Genomic DNA, 11152 nt, shown 5'->3' on the forward strand with positions numbered 1-11152 from the left:
TCCATTAATAAGCCACACACATATATATATATATATATATATATATATATATATATATATATATATATATATATATATATATATAAATCAAAATCCTTATATATAAAGTAGTATACATAACTTATATAAATCATTCATTATGATTTATTTTGATAATTAATATTGAAAATTAATATTTGCATGAAACAAATATTCTCAACTAGTTACAAGAGTTATATTTATTTATCAGTTATCAAATACTATAAAGAATATATTTGCATCAAGTTGTTGTTAGTGTGACCCTTTAAGATCATATATTATCTGACAATATCATTCTATAATAACTCTTCGACATAAAGATCTTTCAATCTCAAACTTGCACAAGACTTATAATAGATTTATACAAATAGTGGCGAACGACTGCCAACATTTCACTTCCCCTAGTAATATATGACTTAGTGTCATTCTATCAACATCCAATTACCAAAAGCTGAAAGCTTTAATTGATGTATAAGGTAAGTTTATCAGCTATCCCTTTGTTATATACATCATGTCAAACATGAGACTTGGATCGAAATCAATATCATTTGGAGTTCAACTTTAGGTAATGCATGTTAGATGTCTAGATCTCAACATATAAGAGGAACAAATCCCATTTTGACTACATAAGCCTCTGTCATAGTACGCACCATACCTGAAAATGGATTTTATTACTGTTCATTTACGAAACATCATTTGACCATATAAAAGCACAACACTCCCTACACTTAAGTCCTACAATGTATCTTAAGTGTTAAGGGGACAAAGATAGTATATTTTAATCAAGTATCACTCATACCAATGATTTATGAGGTGGTCTTGATGTAGGTCTATTTAATACTCGTTCTCTGACAAGTACTTACGAATATTGGTTACAAATACTTGTGTACTTTCATCTGGTGAGACTCAATTAATCCAATTCATATTAGTCATATTTCATAATTACTCACACAATTATAACTGACTATGAACTTTTAAAATAATAAGATTATTTATGGATTAAACATGTTAATATAGAAGAGAAAAAGTATTGATGTGATGATCATATCCCAATATATCAAAACAATATAATAGTTGTTGTCTTAAAGTTCCAATATCCAAATACTACATTCAAATCAAAATCCTATTTATATAATAATGAAGTCCTATAGCTAAAGTGTGACCATTCTTACTTAGCTTAAAAAGAAGGACTTTATTAAAGCATCTGACTAAATTTAATTTGTGTGAATTCTGCGAATACTATCATCTCCATATTTGACATTACTCTAAGTATAGTTAAATATCTTGTAGAATATGATTGGTGCTCTGATGTGACATATAGTCTTATAGCTTGACTAACTACACTCTACAAATCACACAAGAGTTCTACGTTATCCTTGAATGGAAGGACTCAACATAGTTTTTCAATGATCTTTTTTATCCAATCATATTTGATTTGAACTTCTGAAGTAGTAGTATATTCTTATTTTGTAGATTGTGCAATTTTGTTTTACTTGGACCTCATTCCAACAAAACTTACCCTTCATTCCATAGTATTATCTCAATCTGTTTTTGAAGTTAGCATCTTGTGTAGCTCTTTACAGAAAGATCTTCTTCTAAACTTATTATCTCACATACATTCTCTTAGTTCTTCCTAGGTACACTTAGAATGTTCTTATAATCGTCTAGTTTCCAATTGGTATATTATGATATGTTCATAACATAATCATATACCTAATCTTGTGCATAATATGGCCTAAAGAATGGATTCATTTTCCAAGATAACCGAATATAAATCATTTTATCTAGCTTAAACCTATGTCCTAGATCCTATTAAGACAAACTCAGAATGTTGCCATGTGGAAATGTCAAGAGTCCTCCAAAGAATCCTGTATCTTGATCTCTTTCAATATATTATCAGCATATGCATAAGAATTTAAAATTTTAACATTCATCTTTATCTATATCTATAGATTTTACATTCCAAAAATGTATATTATCCTTCCTAAGTCTTTCATCTTTGAAATACTATTCGAGTCAAGGTGACACGAGCCTTACATAGTCAGAATGCAGTTTCTCATGATTAAGTATGTCTTGTTCATACAAGATTAGGAATATCACTGTTACTCTCACAAGTTCTTAGTAAACACATATATCATCATCATTTTGATATAAAAGCATACATTATGATTTCATATTAAAATGAAGATTCCAACCTTGAGATGTTTTCTTTATATCCACAAATGGATCTAAAGGCTTACACTGTTAGGAACCGGACCGGGTACACGCAGCGGAAACACACTATCACACACACACAAACTCACGAAAATAAAGCAAGAAGAACACAAGGATTTTACGTGGTTCGGATTCGGTGCAAATCCTACATCCACGGGCTGCAACTAGAGAATTTTATTAAAACTCACAAGATTACAATTGGCTTGACACTCTACACTTGATGTTCTCTCAAGTTTTTGCACACAAAATATGCAAAACATACATGCATATATATAGGTGAGAGAGCCGCAATTTGCACATGAAATTGAGTCGTCGTAACAATAGTACTCAAATGTGAAAGCCGCAAATGTTGAGTCGTCGTGACAATAGTACTCAAATGTGAAAGCCGCAAATGTTGACGTTGAATTTCCTTCCATTCACATTAGCCGTCCAACAATTGATTCTTTTATTTCACATGCATAGCCACATGTTTTCAACCTTTCATATTTTACCTAACAATCTCCCACTTGAAAGTTTGAACAACATGGTCCGTCTCTGTCATCCAACTCCAGTAATCTTAAAACAACCAAGTCTTCCAAGCCTCCAGTTCCTAAGAACAAGCTAAACTTAGTCCCATTTCTCTAATTGCAGCCGCCCCTCATCTTCAAGTACTAGAAGGGACAGTTGAAGCTCCCACTAGCTCCAACTCAGTCGTGGCTAATCCCACCACCGACTCATCCTCTGTCTCAACCGGTTTGGACACTCCACCAGATCCAGAGATACACTGAGGACCACTAACACTCTCCCAACTTTGCAAACTTTCAACAGGAGAGACTTTTTCAGTCTTAGTCTTCAAAAAACCCAACGGCTCTTTGTAACTGTACCCGAAACACACCCCGTGCTCCCACTGTCACAGAATCTCCTGAATGGTTTAGAATTTCTGACTCGTTCAGCTAACATCCCCTTGGCTCCAGAATTCATGTTTGCAAAATGAACTCTCTTAGCCGTAGATTTAGCGAACCAGATTTTGTCTTGCTTAACAGGGACGGTCATACTTCCCTCAGCAGATACCTCAACCATATACAATGACCCACACTTCATACCATGAGCAATCACTAGATTATCATTGATCACCCTCCATTTACCACCACCAAACCTTACTTCCAGTCCTTGTTTATCCAGCTGACCAACAGAAATCAATTTCTTCTTCAGCTCCGGAATCACCCTGACATCCTTCAGGCTCCATGTAGTTCCCAATGAAGTAACCAAATCAATATCTCCCATGCCCGTTACCTGAAGCATCTCGTCATTTGCCAAACGTACCTTTCCAAAATCTCCTTCTTTTAGATTCACCATCGTTTCCCCGTTGTCCATGGCGTGAAACGAAGCCCCTGAATCCATGACCCAAGAGTCTACAAAACTTTCCATACTGAGTATCAATGCATCATCCTCAGACACACTCTCAGCACTGGCAATGTTCAATTCTTTCTTTGGACATTGACTCTTAACATGTCCCACCTCCTGGCAGTTCCAGCACTATCACATTCTTCTTAGTTCTAGATGAACTTCTTCCCCGACTCCCACTGCTTCCACTATTCCTGCTATTCCCTCTACCTCTTCCGACATTTAATAAATCAGAAGAGGAAGATCCACCTTGATTCTTGCGTCTGATATCCTCGCCTAGAACCAAATCTCTAACCCCTTCAAAAGTCATACCACTGGTCCCCACGGAACTCGTAACAGCAGTAACTGTTCCGGACCAGCTATCAGGTAGAGAAGCTAGTAGCAGTGATGCTTGAGTCTCGTTATCAAATTTAATTCCCACAGATGATAATCTGGACAGAATTGAATTTAGATTGTTAATGTGAACCGTAACTGAGCCTTCCTCATTCATCCTTGTAGTGAACAGCTCCTTCATCAAGAACACCTTGTTAGCCGCCGATGGTTTCTCATACATATTTGACAGAGCCTCCATCATACCACGTGCCGTGGTTTCATTCATGATGTTGAAAGCAACGCTCTTCGTCAACGACAATGTAATAACCGCCTTGGCTTTCTTGTCCTTTGAGTTCCACGCATCTTCAACAGCTTTTTCCATTTTCTCCGGTTTGTCTCCGAGTACCACGTCCAAGTCTTTCTGACATAGCAATGCTTCTAGTTGCATTTTCCACCAGCTAAAATCAGAACCGTTGAACTTTTCGATTACAACCTTGTCTTCAGCCATTACGACAAACAAGATACAAATCAGGTACACTCGTGCGTGATAAAAAAAATGATTGTACCCTCCAAACATCGCTAATCTGGCTCTGATACCAGTTGTTAGGAACCGGACCGGGTACACGCAGCGGAAACACACTATCACACACACACAAACTCACGAAAATAAAGCAAGAAGAACACAAGGATTTTACGTGGTTCGGATTCGGTGCAAATCCTACATCCACGGGCTGCAACTAGAGAATTTTATTAAAACTCACAAGATTACAATTGGTTTGACACTCTACACTTGATGTTCTCTCAAGTTTTTGCACACAAAATATGCAAAACATACATGCATATATATAGGTGAGAGAGCCGCAATTTGCACATGAAATTGAGTCGTCGTAACAATAGTACTCAAATGTGAAAGCCGCAAATGTTGAGTCGTCGTGACAATAGTACTCAAATGTGAAAGCCGCAAATGTTGACGTTGAATTTCCTTCCATTCACATTAGCCGTCCAAAAATTGATTCTTTTATTTCACATGCATAGCCACATGTTTTCAACCTTTCATATTTTACCTAACATACACATTATGTTAGGATAACTTGGATTAACAAAAACCTCCAAGATAAGTTATATAAACATCCTTAAGTAGCTGTCCATTAAGAAAAACAATTTTTCACGAAATCTATGCACATATTCTTAATATATATATATATATATATATATATATATATATATATATATATATATATATATATATATATATATATATAGATATGTAACACCCTGATTTCCCGAGTATCAATTTAAGGTTATAAATTCTCATGATTTCGAGGTCTACTCGACGATTTGGTTGCCTGACTCGCCGAGTAGCAGCGGGTCGGCCACACGTTTAAGTGACCTACTCGCCGAGTCCAAGAAGGGACTCGACGAGTAGGAGATGGTGGAGGAAAAACCATAGGTCCGGGGTTTTGCACCCTATTTAAAGGATCATTGGCCTCCCCAGCCTCCCCTTTACAGCCTCTTGACGATCGAAAACCCTAATTCGTGTGTGTATGCTACATTGGTGTGTATTTAAGCTTGAAGAAGGATTTTGGGGAGAAGAGCTTGAGGAAAACAAGTATATTGAAGCAAGGGACTCGTGGGGAATCAGAGAACTACTTCAGTGGGCACTCATTTGAAGGTATCAAGCTGTTCTATGGGTCATTTCTTCCTAGATCTCTTTTGGATGGTTTTTAGGAAGCTATTCTTGTGATTGAGCTAAGATCTGAAGTTTGCAACTTCAGATCTGGACTCTCTCGGTCTCTAAGGCCATAAAGTTGCCAGCTTTGACAAGTATGGACCTCCCCTCAGGTGTTAGACTTCATTTCAATCTTAGTTTTGTCATTTTAAGGCTCTAAAGTTTTGCATGCACGTAAAGTTTGCAACTTTACGTGATAAGCATGCCTGGGAAAGTTGGATCTACAATATGGAGCCTTTGCATGGCTTAAAAAGCATATGTATGGAAGAAGGTCTGAAGGGACTCGGCGAGGAGCATAGTCGACTCGGCAAGTCCGATGAAGATGGTCGTGGGCTCGGCGAGTCGGATAAATGACTCGGCGAATCCAATGAAGATTGCCTTAGACTCGGCGAGTGGCATGGTGACTCGGCGAGTTGGCAAGTTATGCAAGGAACTCGGCGAGTAGCTGAGGGTACTCGACGAGTTGAGGTCAACATGGACTGTTGACCTTGATAGTTGACTTTGACTTTGGCCAAGGGTTGACCGTTTTGACTTTTGAGGATAATTGGTAAGCAGGTATTTATGAATTGGATCATTAATGGTTATAGGTGTTGGAGTTTGGGGCAGTGTTTCGGGAGCATGATTTCGTGGTTCAGTCCGGCATTGCAAGGTGAGTTATCCTCACTATATCAACAGGGTCTACGACACCAAGGCCGGCCCTTTATCGGATTTGTATCCGGGTATTTGCATGATATGTTTACTGATATGTTAGATCTGCGTCCTGGTAGTTAGGACAGTATTATGTCCAGTGACCTGGTTTAGGTCGGTAGCCGGGTATATAGGATGATGCTATGTTAGTAACCGGTTAGGTCGTTATCCTGGTTATAGGATGTTGCTATGCTATATGATATGTTAGATCGGTTGGTTTGTCTATAGACTGTTATGTGATTATCTGTTATATGTGCACATGGTTGTTGATTGGGGGTTGGGTTGAGGCGGGTCCTTCTTCGTGTTGTAGGCTAACATACCCAGGGCGGATCGGATAGACTGCAGACCCGGGAGGGCACATAGTCAGGCCGAAGGCCCGACAAGCGGTCCGGATAGGCTGAAGGCCCCAAGAGGGCGGTCCAGACGTGCCGAGGATCAGAGAGTGGGCCAGATAGACTGAAGGGCCGATGCGGGCGGTCCAGTCATACTATAGACTCAGAGAGTGGACCAGGTGGACTGAAGGCCCGGTGCTGGCAGACCAGTCACACTGTAGACTCGAGATGTATGGCTATTCTGTATTTGTTGATATGATATGATTATAGTTTTATGAAGTTGGTATTTTGGGGGTAACTCACTAAGCTTTCGGGATTACAGTTTCAATTTATTGTTTTAGGTTCAGCGGATGGCCGCGGATAGGCGAAGGCGTGACCGTACACTTCCTCGATTGATGATTATGATTTCTAGGAACTCTGATGTATAAACTATTTTGAAAAGAAATTGTAATAATTGAATGGTTGATTTAATAAGTTTTAAATTGGCTCGAATTTTGTGGGTGTTACAAGTTGGTATCAGAGCCTTGGTTTGAGTGAATTGGAGGAACACTCGTGTGAATCCAGTCTCAAATCAAGGAAATATTTTCAAAATGATTTTTAAATGGTTTTCATAATAAGTAAAGGAGGATGCAGAGTGTACGATCAGCCGGAGCCAGTAAGTGAACCCCAAAAGACCATACAGTTATTTGATTATGTGATATGTTAGAACAACATGCTAGTACTAGGCTAGGGATCTTCAGGAATTGCATGATAGAACCTGATTACATGATGCCTGCTAGCCTAGGGTTTCCTTTATATGAAATTGACATCATTACTGTAGTTGCTTAGTGTATGCATCACAGTTATACATAATTAAGATCTTATAGCTTGAGAATGTTTGATTTGGCCTTATGTTCTGTTCTTGTCTAATTGGGAGCTTAGGGTAGGATTGGATATTTGAAAGTCTATGGGGTCTAGCATTATCTATGGCTAGCATACACTAGTGCTTTAGGGTTGGTGGAAGCTTCATGGATGGGTGGGTTGTGCGAGGCCAGTAGGCCAGTTATGAGATATTTAGTATTTCCTCTAGGAGTGAGGATTGAGCGCTTGCTATATTTGTGTGTATTGTTAGGGCGTTGTGATGATACTTGGGACAAATATGGGTAGGTATGGAAGGTAGTATGGGCCCGTACTACTGAAAGCATAGGACCCATACGCGTATCAAGTAAGTCACGACCCCTAGGGTTTTTGGTTGGGAGTTGGTTCCCGGGTTGTTATGAGGAGTATCTAATATCCTTTTGGTATGTTTTCAGTATGGTGGTTACACGGAGATTCATGACTGGATCCGGGTCAGGATCAGGAGAGGACGGACAGGAGGCGCCGGCAGTGCCCGAGACTATCGGCCAGATGAGGCCAGACGAGATGGATGACAGGATCCGGGAGATCCTGCATGATGAGGTTGCTGCTATGTTCCGGGCTCAGTTTCCGGAGATGTTTGGGTCTATCAAGCCCGCCATGGTCGGGTACTTTGACGAGCGCTATGCAGCCCTTGCGGAGGCGGCTGCCGCGGCACCTACTGCAGTTGTAACAGCGGCAGGTGTAGGAGCCAGTCGGGCTTTTCAGTATCGGGACTTCGATAATACGAAGCCCCCGACTTTCAATAGGATTCAGGACCCTATCATAGCCACGAGGTGGCTATCGGACATCGAAGGATGGTTTTTCACATGTTCCTGCCCGGCTGACCAGAAGGTCAGGTGTGCCCTGAACATGTTGAGGTCCGGGGCGAAGGACTGGTGGAGGTTGATGACCGGGTCTTATTCAGATGAGCAGAGAGTTGCAGTTTCTTGGGATCGGTTTAGGGAGATGTTCTGCTCCCGTTACATTCCGCGAGTCGAGCGTGAGCGGCTAGCTCAGGAGTTCTTGGAGTTGAGACAGGGTGCAGAGTAGGTGACAAAGATCACCCGTATGTTCACTGAGAGGGCGATGTTCTGCCCAGAGTTTGCTTCCGAGCAGGCTCAGATGACGCGTTATCTGAGCATGCTCAAGACTGACATTAGACAGTTTGTTGCTACCCAGAGATGTGATACGTTGCTGGACTTACAGGAGGCCGCTAGGCGGCGTGAGCCGGAGATTGAGTTACAGTTGCGAGAACAGAGGCAGGCCCTGGTGCAGTCGCAGCCGGTGCCAAAGCGGTCCAAGACCGCTGATTCTAGGTTTGGAGGCCAGAGCGGCCGCATGTGTGAGAAGTGCGGGAAGGGTCACTCAGGAGTTTGTAAGTCCGGTGGTGCGTGCCGCAAGTGCGGAAAGGAGGGGCATTATGCGAGGGATTGTCGTCAGTTGGCCCCGGTTCAGGACATGAGGATTTGTTATCACTGCCATCAGGTTGGTCACATGAAGACCAACTGTCCACAGCTGGTTGCTAGACCGGTGCAGGCTCCAGCGTCGGCTACATTGAGGATTACTGGCAGGGGTCAGGGTAGAGCATAGCCCCCGAGGGATCAGGGACGTGCCTTCCAACTTACAGCAGAGGAGGCCAGGACAGTGCCAGATGCAGCTGCTGGTATGTTTCTATCTATATCTTATTGTTTATAATTATATTGTGAACTTTCCATCCTTTTCTGCATACGACGTAGGAGAGTTTGAGGAATTTTGTAACAAGGATTTTAGACGGTTAGTATCCAGGGGTGTTACTGATCAGAAGTTAGGATATAGGATCACCATTCCAGGGCCAGAAACTGTGAACTGGAGATGCAGAAGTGTCACAAGGATGCGAGTTTCTTCTGAAGTTCAGTTTCTCCATGCCAGGAGGGTGGTGTTGCGGAGATTATTCATTCCCGGGTTCATTGTTCTATGGTGAAGTGTGGAAATGCTTGGTTAGGACGACTAAGTAGTGTTTTGTTTTTGCCGCTAGTTGGTAGTGGTTAGTATCCCAAGTGGGGGAGAATTACGAATTTTCATATGGAGCATCAGTCGTTGAGGGATTTGTTAGCTGCCAGGGCTCGGAAGTACATTCAGCATGAGTATGCAGGTTATTTAGAGTGTGTGGTAGATACGCGGGTCAGCGAACAGACCACGGTTTTCCGAAAGGGTGGACGATCGACATGAGGCCTAGGGTTAGGCCGTGGTTATAGTCCGCAAAATGGATCAGGAGTTCGAAGCCCCAAGTGGGTGAGAACAGGTTGCATATGACAGAGAGCACCAGGAGGGGGTGGCCCCGGGGTGATGCTCAACAGTTTAGAGCGGTCCGGATAGACTGAAGGTAGGTGAAGCGTACCAGTCAGACTGAAGGCTCAGAGAACGGTCCAGACATGCTGAAGGCCCAGAGAGGCGGTCCAGACATGCTGAAGGTTCTGAGAGTGGTCCAGATAGACTGAAGGCCTGGTGAGGCGGTCCAATCATATTGAAGACTTTGTATGTGTTTGTGGATCTATGCACGAGTATTGAGTATGCTGTTATGCTATAGCAAGCAGCAAGTCTGTCCCTAGGTATTGAGCATGTTGTTGGAGTAGGCTGAGGACTCCGGTGTATTTTTGGGTTTGACCGGAAGTTGTTATTAGAGATCGGATGGAGTACAAAGAATCTTGGTGATCTCATTAGTTCGGAGTGCCTCAAAGGATTAATCTTCTCGGATTGGGTAATACTCCAGTTGCGGACTGGGAAGTAGATCCGATGGGTATTCGTCAGATTTGGGAATATTGGGGATTAGAATGTTTTGTCATTTAGGTTCTGGGAACCGGTTTAGATTTTTTCTTGATCGTTTATGGCATTGGGATGGGGTTGAGGCGGTCCTGCTCTATCGGTAGGCCAAGATACCCGGTGCGGGCCGACTAAAAGTCGTAGGCGCGAAGGCTCAAAGAGAGCGGTAGGGTTGAGGCGGTAGGCCAACAAACCCTGAAAATTTCAGCGATAATGGAATTGATTAGGTATGATTGGTATTCCAACCAGAAGGGGGTGATATGGGTTTAGATATGAGTGTCGTTCTAGTGGGGCCAGTAGTGGTAGGTATATGAGGGTTTGAGTTATTGTGATGTGTCTTGGGTTGGTCTCATCTGTGAAAGAGCCATAGTGTGTCTGAAGTAAGAAGAAGATGGGTCACTGAAGACCAGGAAGGATGTTGGGCTGACTGGGGTCATGTAACGTTCATTATGAAGGCAGAAGTTGATGGCAGGACGTGGAAGCAAGTCCAGCCAGTCGGTTTCATTTCAGGAGACGCGTAGGACTGCTGTTGGTGTGTGTCTTTTGGTTTAGCCATCGGTGAGGTGTCCAATGTTTCGGGTAGTGGGCAGACAAGTTAGGACCGAAGAGGTTTCGACTTCATCTGGGAAACACCATATTGTAGCAGGAAGAGTTAAAGTCGGTGTGAGACTTGGGATTCGTGTGTAGGATGCGGGGGTATTCTATCCTAGGGATGATTGGGCCGTCGTAGGAATGCCTGGTATTCCAGCCCGATGCTAATTGGGCCAGGCCTGAGTATATATGTTTTAGTGGATTGATTTTG

Source organism: Lactuca virosa, chromosome 4, assembly GCF_052849685.1.
Source record: "Lactuca virosa cultivar CGN04683 chromosome 4, Lactuca_virosa_CGN04683_v6, whole genome shotgun sequence".
Lineage (NCBI taxonomy): Eukaryota > Viridiplantae > Streptophyta > Magnoliopsida > Asterales > Asteraceae > Lactuca > Lactuca virosa.